The sequence below is a fragment of the Acromyrmex echinatior genome, chromosome 12 (assembly GCF_024713525.1).
Source record: "Acromyrmex echinatior isolate Ae372 chromosome 12, ASM2471352v2, whole genome shotgun sequence".
Lineage (NCBI taxonomy): Eukaryota > Metazoa > Arthropoda > Insecta > Hymenoptera > Formicidae > Acromyrmex > Acromyrmex echinatior.
The window spans coordinates 12,103,672-12,120,274 of NC_141863.1; the positions used below are offsets into that span (position 1 = coordinate 12,103,672).

Here is a 16,603-nt window from a genome sequence, read left to right on the forward strand (position 1 = left end):
GATTTCCGCGTAATTATGCAAAAGTTGCGGCCTAGACCAACTTCTCATCACATTAGACCTAAGCTATTTTTTATTACTTTTACAAGGAATTATATAATTGCTCGCACGTTTTCTGCAGAGTTGAAGGCAACAGACGTCCTCTGGATCAACCATATACCGGACCGCATAAAGTACTAGAGCGCATCGGACCAAGTCTTCGCCATTGAAATCGACGGCAAACCCATCAATGTCACGGTCGACAGACTTAAGCCCGCGTACGTACTAATCCAAGACTCGGAAACTCTTCCGTCCACTGCATCTTCGTCTTCAACTGACATTCCAGTGCAAGGTGAACCAAAGACATATCCTAGTCCAGCAGCAAAGCGAAAGACTGTTAGATTTAAGATATAATTCGCGCAACATTACGCTAAGCAAACCAATATGTACAACTTTTGTTTGTTTCATCTATTCTTATGTTTGTTATTCTCATTCTAGCGATATCTTAGCCAGTATTTCTTTCTTTATCGTTTACACTAGGAGGGGAGTACTGTGGCGTTGCGAGCGTTAGTTGCGGCGCTGCGAACGTTAGCTGCGGCGCTGCGTGCGTCAGTGGCGGCGCTGCATGCGTCCGTCGCGACGCTGATACGGTCGTTCTTTCCATGACTCTTCCCATTCTCTCTCCGGCGTCATGGCGTGCCGCGTGCAGACCTCGTGTAAGTCTCTACGATAGTCAGTAAGTTAGAACTCGGACATTAAAGCTCCGAATTACTTTGTGTATTCCGCGAGGCCGATACCGATCATTATTCATGTCCGCGATAATTATTAGCGTCGTTAGATAAATTCTTAGAGTGTATTTTCATAGTTCTAGTATTGTAACTCCGCGACACGATGCCGGTATCCGAGCCGACTTACACGCGCAATCACGTCTCTACTTTCTAATCAACATTTGTATTCAGTATTTACTTAATTAGGTATTAAGTGTATTAAAACGCCTTATGGCATAAAATCAGAAGCAATGCGTAGCGCTCATTCTCAACTTAACTTTTTCCCGCCATACATCCTTCGCCGTGGTTGGTAACCACCGGCGCCATATTGCGTAGCACGCGATCCAATAGCCACATCACCAGTATTTGTGGCGCCCCCTGAGATATATTCTCCGATAAACTGGAATTAAATGGCCAAATATGGCTGAATAACGTCCATTGTTACACACACACAGATACACACACACACACACACACACGCACGCACATACGCATACACATTGTTCGAGATCGGTAATTCGAAAGAAAAGCAAGAATTCTTTCAGTCGATCGACATTAATTGTCATTGAACGCATGCACAAATTGAGCTCGTGATTTCATCTCAAACATGATTTTAATCCTCGTTAAAATCATCAAATTCGTCGTTCTTTGTTCTTTTTAAACACAATTCGTTACACGCAAACAAGTTGTCGTTACCGGCAACGGACAATCGAAGGTTCTAGAACAATTCAATTCGCGCACGCGAGCGCCGCGCTCCGACGAATACGTCACGCGCTGTCACCAATCCCACGCACGGATTTTCTGTCGCGCATGACTGTTACGTTGAACGTCGCTAGAAAAGAATCCAAAGCGCCAATCAATTTTGTACACCTAATGCCACGTAATAATTACGATTGTGGCAAATTTTTATTGGATTTTTCCCAAAAGGGAAAGCTCAGGCCGAAAGCAATAAATGCTTCGATCTCGCCGTCCTCCTTCTTACTTCCAAAAAGTTCTTAGAGTTCTTAGAGTCATAATCTCGCTTCGTAAAATCGCCGTGCTAACCGTTTAGTGAAATCGCTATAAATCGAATCTTTCGAGAAGTGCCGAGAAAAATCGCCGAGATTTTTCATCACCGCGATTCCAAACTCAATTTGGAAAAGGTGACCGCATTTAATATTCTGTTAATCTGATCTTTAATTAATTATATCTTTTGACTTTGTAACTGAATACATTAAAGAAATTCTTTTGTTAAATTAAAAGAAACGGAGTTCTCTTTACTGTCGTGCATCATATCAACCTTGTGCCGTTCTCTCACTCGAATCTTTCCGCGCAGTGCGCTCTCGCACATTTTCTGGTCCTTCGAGCCGGATTTTCGCCGGCATCCGCAGTGTCGAGTGCATCGCGTCCAGTGCGCGCATCATCAAGAAAATCAGAGAGAGAAAAATTCGCAAGTGAAATCATGAGTGACGAAATAGCCGTCTTGCTGACCACCCAGAGGGACATCCATAGTCGCATGGCCAGGTCAGTGACCAATTTAAAGAAAATGGAGACGGCCAACATCACCCTCCGCGCTGTCGAAATCCGCTCGACGCTTCTCGACAAGATGTGGGCGGACTTCGAAAGGCACCACGAGCTTATTCGAGCACATTACAAGGAAGCCTTCAAACAGAGTGAGTACTATACGTCTCAATTTGTCGATTCCGCCGAAAACACGTACGTGCAGCAGCACAGTCTGCTGGACGATTACCGGATAAGGCTCGGGGCTGAGAAATCAAGTGCGGCTCCTCCAAGTGAGTCGGGACCCGATTGTTTTACCAGGTCGGCGCTGCCGCGCTTAAAAATCCGATCGTTTGTGAGCAATTCCACGGACTTGCCAAACCATAAAACGTTGCTGGACTTTGTCACAAGGAGAACGCTAACTCTCAAAGACGCCAAAGCAAAATCGCTCAAGGTCTCCGACAACCCGTCGCGATCTGCCAAGTCGCATCACGTCAAGAAACACACCGAGTCTTTCCAATGCGTCCTATGCAAGGGTAAGCACCACGTGACGGTGTGTGAAGAATTCAAGAAGAAATCCGCGGCCGACCGCAAGGCCGTCGCCGAAATTCACAAGCTGTGCTTCAACTGTCTCGGCTCTCATACATTCGCGAAATGCCAGTCGACGAGGACGTGTGCTACGTGCCAGTCTCGTCACCACTCAATGTTACACGACGCGTACGTTTCATCGAAACCTCACGAGGTCAGCTCACTGTCGGCGGTGCGCCGCGACACCGACCACAAGGCTACCTTGCTCGCAACTGCGCGAGTTTCCGTCGCTGATCGTCACGGCAATCAGCATACCACACGCGGGCTCATCGACCAAGGTTCGGAAACTTCTCTGATCTCCGAGGCTCTGATCCAGCGCCTACGCTTGCCACGCTCTCGATCCGCAATCGAAGTTATCGGCATCAACGGCAAAAGCTCCGAGCCCAGCAGGGGAAAGGTGACTCTCAAGGTGACCTCGTTAACCACAGGGACCGACTTCAAAGTCGGAGCCTTTATTCCGCCACGTCTTTCGCTTTACCAAGGCTCTCACGCCAGGATCAGAATGGAGGGGCCACATCTGAAGGGGCTCCAATTGGCTGATCCGGACTACGCAGCGAACGACTCGATTGAGCTATCTTTTGGAGCGGAGGTATGCTCAATCATTCTCCAGGGTGGTCTCCGCAAGGGAGGCCCCCAAGCGCCTATCGCTCAAAAGACACAGCTCGGCTGGATCTTATCGGGAGGTTGCGACCAAGTAACCAACTCAGCACAGCGCCACTCGCTTCAGTGCATCTCAGATCATGAGTCAGCCGACCTTGTGCACCGCTCAACCGCCGATCACGCCGATGGTCAACTCGCCGATGACGATGGACCACGTTTCCCTCGAGGCGCAGATCCGTTACGACACGACTGCTGCGTCGACGATGTCGCAACCGGAGCGCATGAAAAGGACGCTATCGCTCTCCAAGTAGAGCTCCGCAACCTCTGCATGGCGGGCGGGTTCTCTCTCCGAAAGTGGGCCGCCAATGCCAGGAGCTTCTTCGCGACATTCCGTCTGAGTACAGTCTCACTAGAGACTCGAAGTCGTGGGAACTAGAGAACCACTCAACGCTGGGATTGCGCTGGTATCCAACCAGGGACGAATTCGCCTTCTCTGTTCCTCCTCGCATCGTCGTCGCGTTCACCAGGAGAAGTCTGCTGTCGGAGACCGCTCGATTCTTCGACCCGCTCGGATGGCTGGCTCCAGTGACCATTCAAGCAAAAATTCTCATGCAGTCGGCCTGGCTGCAGCAGCTAGAGTGGGACACACCATTGCCGTCAACCATCGCTGGAAAGTGGAAGCGGCTCTGGGAAGAGCTTCCACTGCTTGAGAAGCTCAGAGTCGGCCGCTGGCTCGGCACCTGCGACACGAGCTCTCAACTCGAATTGCACGACTTCGCAGACGCATCCGAAAGAGGTTACGCCGCTGTGAAGTATCTCCGCATCACCGCAAACCACAAAACGAAGACTCTATTGTTGACAGCCAAAAGCAAGGTCGCGCCGATCAAACCTGTTTCTCTCCCGCGACTTGAACTCTGCGCCGCCACCGTACTGTCAAGTGTACTCGTGCACACGCGCTCTGTGCTAAAACTAATTGCAACGCCAGTGATCTTGTGGTCCGATTCCAAGGTCACGTCTCCCGCTGGATTCCATAAGTCCAAGCAGTGGTCAAGCGATGGCTGCATCAGTGCGTGACATGCACACGGTGGAGGGCTGCCACTCCGCAACCAAAGATGGGAAACCTTCCTCCAGGAAGAGTGACTCCCGCACGACCATTTCTTCACGTGGGCAGCGACTACGTCGAGCCTATCTTCATCAGGACGAGCAAAGAGCGTGGGCACAGCGCTCACAAAGCGTTCATCGCTGTCTTTATCTGTTTTAGCTCCAAGGCCGTTCCTCTCGAGGCTGTTTCAGCTTACACCACCAACGCCTTTCAGGCTGCTCTCTGTCGATTTACATCTCGCCGAGGACTGTGCACGGACATCTACTCCGATTGCGGCACCAATTTTTCGGGCGCCGACCGGCAACTTCGTGAGATGTTCCGAGCCTCTTCGTCACGCGAGTACTTAAATACTCTGGCTACCAGACCGAAATGGACCAAGGATGCTTTGCCACCACGCCTTGGATCGCTATGCATCATTCGCTCCGAGCTCTCGCCGCCAAATAAGTGGCCACTGGCACGGATCACGCAGCTACATCCTGGGGACGACGGCGTAGTGCGAGTGGTCACAGTCAAAACCGTCTCATCCGAATTAATTCGTCCTCTGGTCAAATTAGTTTTATTGCCAGAAGAGGCTAACGCGTTTATCTCGCACGCTAATGCGACAAATGTAAAGAAGAGCTTGAATTGATCGCGCGTATTTTCGTGAATCATTCTTTCAATGTTATTTGTCATATAACTCTCGTTTACGGTTCAAGTTCTTCCACGAATTCATTGTATTGTATCGCTTGTTATGTTTTCGCGTTTACAGTTTTTGTAATCTCTATACGTAACCTCATACACATATCGTCACGGAGATGACGAGGCGGGCGGGACGTTCGAGATCGGTAATTCGAAAGAAAAGCAAGAATTCTTTCAGTCGATCGACATTAATTGTCATTGAACGCATGCACAAATTGAGCTCGTGATTTCATCTCAAACATGATTTTAATCCTCGTTAAAATCATCAAATTCGTCGTTCTTTGTTCTTTTTAAACACAATTCGTTACACGCAAACAAGTTGTCGTTACCGGCAACGGACAATCGAAGGTTCTAGAACAATTCAATTCGCGCACGCGAGCGCCGCGCTCCGACGAATACGTCACGCGCTGTCACCAATCCCACGCACGGATTTTCTGTCGCGCATGACTGTTACGTTGAACGTCGCTAGAAAAGAATCCAAAGCGCCAATCAATTTTATACACCTAATGCCACGTAATAATTACGATTGTGGCAAATTTTTATTGGATTTTTCCCAAAAGGGAAAGCTCAGGCCGAAAGCAATAAATGCTTCGATCTCGCCGTCCTCCTTCTTACTTCCAAAAAGTTCTTAGAGTTCTTAGAGTCATAATCTCGCTTCGTAAAATCGCCGTGCTAACCGTTTAGTGAAATCGCTATAAATCGAATCTTTCGAGAAGTGCCGAGAAAAATCGCCGAGATTTTTCATCACCGCGATTCCAAACTCAATTTGGAAAAGGTGACCGCATTTAATATTCTGTTAATCTGATCTTTAATTAATTATATCTTTTGACTTTGTAACTGAATACATTAAAGAAATTCTTTTGTTAAATTAAAAGAAACGGAGTTCTCTTTACTGTCGTGCATCATATCAACCTTGTGCCGTTCTCTCACTCGAATCTTTCCGCGCAGTGCGTTCTCGCACATTTTCTGGTCCTTCGAGCCGGATTTAAACTAGCGAGAAAGACAGTAAGACAAACGCCGCATCACTTTAAAAATTTCACGATCAGCGCTCTCGCTCTGGTTGGCTCTCGCACACACATATATAAATAAAATTAAAGCAAAATAATTATTTTTCATTACAATGCTTTATTAAAACATATATATATCATTTTATTAAAATGTTACATATGTATTTTTTTTCAACATATATATGTATATATGTATATATATATATATATATATATATATATATATATACATATATATTTTATGTATTTCTACTATTAGATATCGAATTATCGATATCAAAATAATTTCAATGAATAATGTTCTCAAATTTCGTATATACTCGTATATATTACGATGTATACTGGGTTTAAAGGAATTTAAAAAGATAATTTCTATTCACAATTTGATACATTTCATTATTCAATTCTATTAATACGTCTCTTAAGATGTTTTCTCTTTTTTCAATTGTACATTCTTTTCGTATAATTTTCTAGCTCTTGGAGTCAATACATTTTTTCTGGTTATATCTTCAACATCAGGTCTTGCACATGATTTCGGGCTTTGTTGAAGATGCATTCTTTAACTGGTGAATATCTTCTGCTTGTTGGTTTAATAACTTTTGATGTTGTAATATCTGTTATGCTGTTGCATTATTAATTCGTATTGCTGCTCCTTCAGTTATTGCTGTTTAATCAATATATTATAATCATTTTGACCTTGCAAAATGAGTCATCTATGTTCTTGTAATTCAGATTCCAAATATTGTTCTCTAGAGCAAATATCTTGTATCATTTTATTATTTTCAAATATATGTAGTGAAATTTGGAATCACTATACTAGTATTTAGTGCAGTTGTACTTTTATCTTCTGCTGATGGCATATTAGTACTTGTTATAGTAATATTTTCATCTTCTGCTGATGGCATATTAATAGTTGCTGTAATTATATTTTCATCTTCTGCTGATGGCATATTAGTACTTGCTGTAATTATATTTTCATCTTCTGCTGATGGCATACTAGTGCTTGCTGTAGTTACATTTTCATGTTCAGATGACATATATATTGACGGAATCGTAGTATTTTTTAAAACTCGTCTAGATAGAGAACAACTATAATCGTTGGCATGAAAATGTTTATAACACACTCGCAGCTTTTGTATTTCAAGTTCTGATGGATTTATACGTAAACTGTCTAACCATAATTTGCGACGTTTTTGATAATAAATGGGATGGTATTATACATACATTTTTCCCTGAGTGGCAAGTTGAAACACAACATGCTCTTACCATTCTTGCAAATAATATTATATTGAATACTGAATTAAATGCAATAAATAAACGTAATAAACAATATTGAATCCACGTAATAAACAGCACTGAATACAACGAATACTCTTCGTTTCGTCGGATAACATCATATTTATCGACATGCTCACGCATTCATATTTAGTTCATACGTTGGGGAATGTATGAGGCCCTGGGACGACCTGTTTGGAAGCCCTGGAACTTAATATGAATATCAGGAAAACTTTTCCTGATTGAAAATAATTTGTTTTGAATATCCCTAAGGGATAAAGCTTAGACTAGTTCTTTTTACCTAACGTGAATGTAGTTAAACAGCTCTTTGGAAAAACGCGAGTAGTTTAATTAAATGATTTTATATAACGACGACGTTGTGATCGAGACCATTGATAGACAAAAAACATTGAATCTTTCGAATATCGATAATAATAACATATTTCGATGTGGAAGACATGTAAAATGTGCTTTAGAAAATGTATTAAATTTATTTAATTGGTGGGATATACAGTAATACAGTGGTTCTTGAAGCTATTTAAAATACATAATAAAGATTTTGATTAACAATTTTGCATTTCTTGCAATTTTATTGAGTATCGATGTATCGAGATATCGATCGAACTATCATCGCTAGTAAATTCCAATTTCCGGTAATGAAAATGACTTTAATCTATTAATTAGCGTCTTTTGAGACTTTCCTTTAACGTATTTTATCTTAATTTTGCTTAATTTAGCGATTCTCAATACATCGATCTCGACATTGGAGTTCCTAACCCCATTTAGTACTTTCATGAAAACTAAATAAAATTGAATAAAACCTTTAAAATTTATTTCAGGCGCTGTCTGACTTGTGCTCTTTCTATTCTGTTTTGGCGTTATTTTTCCGAATTTTTCCATCCTGGCTAGTGTCTTTCTTGTATCGATCAATCAACGCCAAATAGTCAAAAGTATGAATATAAAAAATTAATCACTGATGAATTTCGTCAAAAACAGCTTTTTTTAGTTGCAAGGTGCGTCCCAAAATTTTCCCAACTTTTGAAATAAAACAACAACGGTTTACTTTTTTTTTCAAATTCAAATTGTTTATTCAAAGTAGTCCCCGTCGGACTCAATACAACGTTTGGCACGATCTAAAAGCATTTCAAATGAGTGTTTTATGTCGTTCAAAGGCACGTCCTTCAGAATAGTGGTACAAGCCCTTTGGATGTCTTCTACGTCCACATACCGCTTTCCTTTCATGGACAAATGCATTTTGCCGAATAGGTAGAAGTCACAAGGTGCCATATCAGGCGAACACGGGGAATGGTTGATTGTTAAAATGTGATTTTTAGTCAAAAAATCAGTGACAAGTGTCGAACGGTGAGATGGCGCATTATCGTGTAACAAGCGCCAACTTCCTCCTTCGCGATATTCTGGCCGAATACGACGAATGCGGTGCACCAAACGCTTCAAAACGCTTACATAGAATACAGCATTAACTGTTTGGCCTGCTGGAACGAATTCTTTGTGCACAATATCCTTGGAATCATAAAAACTTCGATGGAATTTTCGTTAATTGTCGATTTTGGGCGACCTGTATGTGCGTCGTCATTTATGTCCTCACGACCGTTCTTGAATCGCGTATACCACTCATAAACACTGGCACGGGCTACACAATTATCACCATAAACTTGTTTCATCAAATTATGGGTTTCGGTAAATGTTTTACCAAGTTTAAAACAAAACTTAATATTGGCTCTTTGTTCGAAGTTCATTCTCGTACCGATGTATACAACATACTGACACTTGAGACGCCATAACTTCGTTTCCACTGAACCAAATGTCATGAAATTTTTACTGGAAGTCAGCTAGGGATGTACCTTTCAAACGCGCAATCGAACACACGGATGGCGCCACCCGACCTATCCCTATTGAAAAAGTTTGGAAAATTTTGGGACGCACCTTGTAATAGTCTCAGGGCACATAGAAAATTCTGGTTTTCTTTTATTGTACAATCTAGCCACAACGAAAAAACTTATTCTGTCCTTTTAACTCATAGCACAGTATATACAGTAGCGCAATTCTCTTAATTTTATGTTGGCCAAAATGCGCATGAATGAAATAAATAAATTGCCCCGCCGTATTTCCTCCTTTTTTTATTGCTCTCTCTCTCTTTCTCTCTCTCTCTCTCTCTCTATTTAAATGAGCGTTTCAATGTTAACTTAAACACTTAAACATTTGTCTTTCAAGCATACATGGTTCAGAGTAGAAATTTAGAGGGAAGTATTATGTGTCCCTTTGGTGAAATGTTGTGTGAGAAACCTCGAAAGGTTGGTCTAATTTTTGTAAAAAAATGATAAAATGAAAAGGTGAACAAAAGTAACATAGAAAACCGAGCAAGAAAAATTTCTTTTTATTTATTGTATTTTAAACTTATTTTTTGGACATATATGTATATAAATTTCTTTTATATCAGCTTTCTCATAATATTTTCATAGCACATATAATTACATAATATTCTAGATAGCAAGCTACGTCATTTTGACGTCAGCTTGCTATTAGAAATTTCTTTATACAAAAAAATATACATTTTCAAGTTAATTTAATATTTTTCCTAATTTTTCTATATTTTTTTTATTTTTCAATATATTTACAATTTATTTTTATTAATTTTCATAAAGTTTAAATTAATTCATTGCAATAATAGGTTTATTCGCGTCGCATGCTCTAATATGCTCCAATATACTCCTACCATGAAGTAAGAGAATAGAAGAACTCGATAAGCGCGCGTGTAACAAAAATATTCCTAACTTGTCTACCTTATTGGAAGGAAGTACGCCGAAAGGAATAGTTCTTACAGATAGTCGCCATCTTTGAAAACGTCTCACACATCCGAAATGTAATGAATTTATAGTATTCACAGTCATGCATACATTGCATACACGCGATTCTAGTTGTTACTTCGATTTTGAAAGAAAATGTTGAAAAAAACATTTTTAACAACAAAGCAATATTAATTGAAAACTAATCATAAATTGTGTACATCGTGTTACAACTTGGATGGAAATGGAAAATAGAAATTGCGTCAAACAGGCAATAGAGAGATTATATTATGAAAAAGTACATAATAATTATGAAATAATAAATTTAATATTGAACAATTAATAAGTAAAACTAACTACTTTTTTTAGTGATATAGGGTGCGGTCGAGTTGCCACTTTCGAATGCTTCAAATGTTTTCATTTTCAATGCTTTGGAACGGTCAAGTAGCACTACGTTGTCAATACTAGTTAAGTTGACCGGTCTAAAGCGTTCTGAAGTGTTTCCAAGTGTTAGCATTTATTTTCGAGGCAATGTAGAAAAAATTTACATAAATATTTACAAAAGTGGGAATAAAAGTTCGTAAAAATGAATGATAATATTATAGCAATATATATTGTACAAAATTATTTTGAATGTACAAATTATCTCTACGATGATGGACGATATAATGGACATTATAATAACCTCTGAACATGAAAAAAACAGAAAATGTATTTATAACATTGAAAATTATGTCGAACATATAGTATCGTCACTCAGTAGTGAAAGTTTTAAATCGCATTTTTGGTATGTATATAATAATAACATTAATAACAGATTTTATTATAACTAATTTGTTATTTTATTTTTAACTAATTTGTATATTATTATATGTATTTTATTTAAAAATTACAAAATTAGAAATATTATAAATTTATACTCATTATCGTGTAATTTGAAGAATGAAACCTTCAACATTTAAATTCATTTTGATTCAAATGATTCAAATGAAATTGGAGAACAACTTTGCCATAATACTAGTGGAAATGATAGCACCAGATAAATAACTTTTGTTAAGTTTATGACGTTTTGCAACTTCAGATTCATACAGGCAAGTATGCTAAATTCTAGTTATACTTATTATTGATTATCTTAATACATTAACTATCTTAATACAATTGACTATCTTAATACAATTACATAGAACATATTATTTTTTTTAGATGAATAATTCATCGATTTAATGTTGCTAAAAACACAGCAGTAAATAGTGTGCGTCGTGTAGTTTTATGCAAGCTTTCGTCAAAATTTATAATTTGGCTGAAAAACAATAAAATACAAGATATTGTATCTGGTTTCTATGATTTAAGTGGTTTTCCTAATACTATTGGAGCTGTAGATGGAAGTCATATAAATATTCCTGCACTTATGATAAACCCAGAAGTTTACGTCAATCGGAAGGGATATCATTCAATTCATTTGCAGGTAATGTTCTAATAATTATGGTATTTTATCAATACTTACAAAAATTTAATGATATCTTCTACTTTCGATTTAGTTATTTTTTATCAAATGTTGATATTAGTTTCCATGACCATTTGCCGGATATATACATTGCATCAGTATTTTGTCTGCCAAACCTTTACGATTATATTAATATTTATATACGATGTTGATAAATAAAGTGATAATAATTGATGATAAAAAAACTTGATAAATAAAACTATTGTTTATTATTTGATATTATATTTGTTTTATTGTTACGTTATTCATATTATAAATTATTAATTTGTGTATCAAATACTTGATAAAAATTAACAATATTGAATTTGTCAATAATTAACATAAATTAAGTTTTTAAGTTAATTACAGGCTGTCTGTGATCATACAAGATATTTTACACACATCTATGGATGTGGGCTCCATCTCGAAAATGTGGGTTCTGTTCACGATTCTCGTATTTCTCGTTTATCATCTCTACAAGAATATATTATAATATCATGCTCTAAAATAAAAAGTAAATTGATCAGCATCCGATAGATGTTTCAAACTTGTTTTGTTTCTTAATTAAATTAACTGATCAATTAAGTCAGTTTACAGATAATCTTAAATTTTTGAACAATATTATATATGTATTACATTTTGTTTCATGTCATATATTTCACATTTGATCGTCCGGTTTTAACGAATTCATGGGTGTTTGACTGTTCATTGCTATAATCAATGTTTTAACTCGAATACAAAATTTGATAGATCCATTACAGTCTACAAGATTTACATGATCATTTCGCAAAAATCTCATATCATCAGCGACTCCAAAGAACTGAAAAAAGTAAGTTAATGGACAGAAGCTTATACTTTCCCAATTACCATACAACAAATTTTTTTCATAAAAGAATTTTTCTACGGATTCTTTCCGAATTCAAAATCGTTGAATTATTTTTGCGCTAATTGAGACGTTTTAGACGATGTTTAGAATCGAAAATTTGAAATGCTAACGCGACGTTCATTTTTTAATAGGCTGGTTTTTTGTGATGTTTCGTTAATTTATAATTAACTCTTAAATTGAAACACTTTCGAATTTTCTATACAAAGCGGAGCATACCAATATTTTAATTAATTTTACGATTTTAATTAATTTAATGATATCATCCCATTTAGCGTTTATAAGAAATAAAAAAGTACTATCAAAATTTGATTTATACGAGTACTTTACGTTCGTATAAAATTTGAAAAATGTTTCCTGTTGCTAAACTAAATACCCTCATATCGACTGTGAGTAGTAAAACAAGGCGGGTTCTGGACATGGGGCTAGAGGGAGGCGCGGTGGGTACTCGTAGGTGCAGAGGAAGGGAGGAGGAGGCGCGGGAAGCTATCCCGGCGCTATCGATGTTTACCGATATGATGATACATGCCGCGATGTTGTAACGTCACGTATCATTGGGGATCGCCGCCATCCGATACCCCCCACCGCCGCCACCGCCGCCATCCCGCCACTCCACACCTCGCCGCAGGCGCCGTCACCACCGCCGCCACCCCACATCCACCCCAAAATGCGTCGCAATATTATACGTGGACTTTTGTCTAAGAGATCGGTGACACATCATGTGCCGGCTGCTACATAAAGCGCCATTAATGAGGGGTAGATGAAATTATACTGCGTTCTCACAGTTCTTCCTTTCAAGGTCAGAAGCATCGATAATATAATAATATTTATCTAGGAAGAACCACGAGATCGATGACTCGTTGCGACGCGTTAAGAGAGAGAGACGCCGATAACGATATTTTTTCTAAGAGATCGGTGACACGTCGTTGATGCTGCGACCCAATAGGGAGGGTAAACAAAGGGACCAAAAAGTCGCAAATGGAATATATAATGGGTCATAAGCGCGCGGCACCTCAGTTGGCGTTTTTAAAGATTATCGAATCGATCGTAATAAATGTAATGCAAAAAGTATGGCTGACCATCATACAGACGTTGAGGACATGGATGGTGTAAATGCAGACAAGTTATTTGAAGTAATGGAAATAGAATTTGAGAACATAATGTACGATGTAGAAGTTCGAGAATATTGGAAACAGAATCAACGTAGCAGAATATATTAGAAATGTGGATGAGGAACAATTCGCGAATATTAGAGATGAAGTGTTTGAAGTGTTTGATGAAATGGAAGTAAACTTTGAGAATATAATGGACCAAGAGTGGATGGTATCATGGACGAAGAAATGCTATCCGACGATAGTAGATGTGCTAATGATATGAGCGAGTATGAAATGGATCGCGTAGAAAAATTCGTGTCATCTCCGGAAATTCGTACGTTGAACGCTCGTACTAAGCATTGTGTGATCTACAATTATTATACAACGGGTGGTGCTTTAACCGTATGCACAGCATGCATGTTTTGTATAGCTGACATTAACGATGGAGGAATGTATCACGTCAAGGAGCATGAGACCGATTCTTTTGGTAGGCTAGACGGCAGGTCGTGCACGAATTGCGAAGTGTCTTTGTACATTATATTCTCGTGCAGCATGTGCCCACTTTGCATACATTAAAAAAAAAATGAATGCGAAAAAAGTGCTTGAAGACTGTGATCCGCGGAGGAGAGACAAAGATGCGCGAATATCGCCGGTGCAGTTCCTACGCGATCGAGAAATAGGTACATGTGGTACAAAACAGGGAGTTATCATCAATGACAATGATGAAAAGGAATATTGATTCGGACGATTAAGAGACGAAATGGTGTACATTGACTTCGAAGAAAGATTTTGGTACAAAGCTTTCGGTTTAATAAAAGAACAGTGTTATCACTCAATGAAAAGTGAAGAAAAGATTCAATATAGCTGCAGGGGTATTAAGATTCCCGCGGGTGATGAGAAGTGCATTGAAGTGATGATAATGGATAAGTTAGTGATGCCATACTGTGACCGCGAGGAGAATCCTGCTAAAAAAGTGTTTCGTGACCTGTGTAATATGTATATGCGTAATCAATTATGCTATCCTTGTAAAGAGTGCACTTTAGTAGACGAACATAATACTAAGGTGATAAAACATTATGATATTCTAAATGTATTATAAAACGGTGCTGCAACGTGTGTGAACGAGTCACATGCAAGTGCTCCGTGTAAGAGTGTGATCTAAAGACTGTGAAAAAGACATGGAAAACTACGAGCGAATGGAATGCGAACTGCTGGAACAGTGCGGCCAGGTCGCTACTCTGGTGTTTCATGTGGCTGCAACGATGCGACGAGTGCATCGAACAGCTCGAAGAACTTTGTCGTGCCAAGCGTCCGCGTCTCGCCATTGGACACAGACAATCTGTGGTGGCGAGGATCACGCAACTCGCGGGTGCAAAGTCACAATTGGAGCGACGTTTCGTGCACATTGATGATGAGTACACGAGTGGCGAATACGCGAGTGGCAATGATCTCTTAACTGGTGAGAGATCGACACCACGTTCGAGAGTCGTATATTGACAGGTGATAAACTCTAATCACATTGAGCCGCGGCGGTTTTTAGAAAACGCTGGCGATGTAATGCTCGAGTGAGTGCGAGACACTGTAGAAAGACATGGTAGTGTAAAAGTGAACACCGCGTTCAATGGCGAGTTCGTGACGAAGGATAAACGTGCTAATAAGAGCATAATTAAGAACAGCGAGACATATCACTCGCGCATCGGTATGCGCGAATGATACGAGTAACACGTCGTCGAGCCTATCCTAGCATTGCTTGAAGAGTTCCAGGAACGTGACAGCGGACGGGCATTGTCGCGAATTCTCAATTTGGTAGTGTGAACAAACTAAATCCCCTGCGCGCGAGATGTCACTTCGAGGTGCCGCGAGAAATTATACTTAAGAAAGCGGTGATCAACGTGCATTCGATGGACAATGCATGCTTCGCGTGATTGGTGGTAGCCGCTTTATTACGGAATACGTAGAATAATGATTGATGTTGCGCTTCTTCAAGAGTTTCTGCACATCCGAGTTGTAAAATTCTTTTCCTCTATTAGTATACAAATTTTTCGGATATCTTCCATCATCTCGAATTATTTTTGCGATCGTCTTCGTCACCTCGTTTCCGCTCTTGATTTTGAGCCCATGCGTGCTTACTTAGCATGGCGATAACGGTGAGAATGTAATGGTAACCTCTGTTGCATCGCGTAATAAAGACGCATCTCGACCACATTCGCCTGCCACTAGTCATCGTATCCATGTACTGTGACGTGTCTTCGCGGAACATTTCTTCTCGCTAAAGCGTGCAATTCATCAATCAGCAAAATTTCTCAGACATTGCGAATAATTATTCGTCACGATGCACTTCTTGAATCCTCTTTCCAAGTTCGTTTAGCATTACTGATGTTTACTTGTATGTAGAAGACTTTTTTTTCCAAATTTTCAAGAAGAATTGTAAAGAATTTATTACGAAAAATATCTTGATGGCTGGATGATTGAAGTAATTTTTGCAATAAATTTCTTATAATTTTTTCAGGAATTTGGGGAAAAGAAATTTTGTTGATAAAGCACTGTTTAGCTTGTCAAATGATAATATTAATAATATTACCGTTCTATTCGATTTAAAAAAACTGTGTTGAAAAAACAAAAGATATGCGATCCAAAGAAATAAATAAAGTATATGAAATTATGCACATATGAAAAATTATTTAAGCGTTAGGATCTTATTTTGACCAGTCTTTTCTGTAATTGAATTAAGATAGTTTAATTCACAAATAACGTTTAAAATTGTTATTAAACGTGTTTGCTAATGTACTACAATATAATAATTCATGAAAAAGATTACATGAGTTAAATAATATTAATTAATATAAATATTCGTTATTTACTTTAAA

At 39.2% G+C, this 16,603-nt stretch overlaps 1 protein-coding gene across 1 annotated transcript in view; it reads right to left on the minus strand.

Annotated features, from left to right (window-relative positions):
• LOC147907919 (uncharacterized) overlaps positions 1-16,603 on the minus strand; it is a 52,679-nt gene that overhangs the window by 12,098 nt on the left and 23,978 nt on the right. The gene's annotated exons all lie outside the window — the stretch shown is intronic.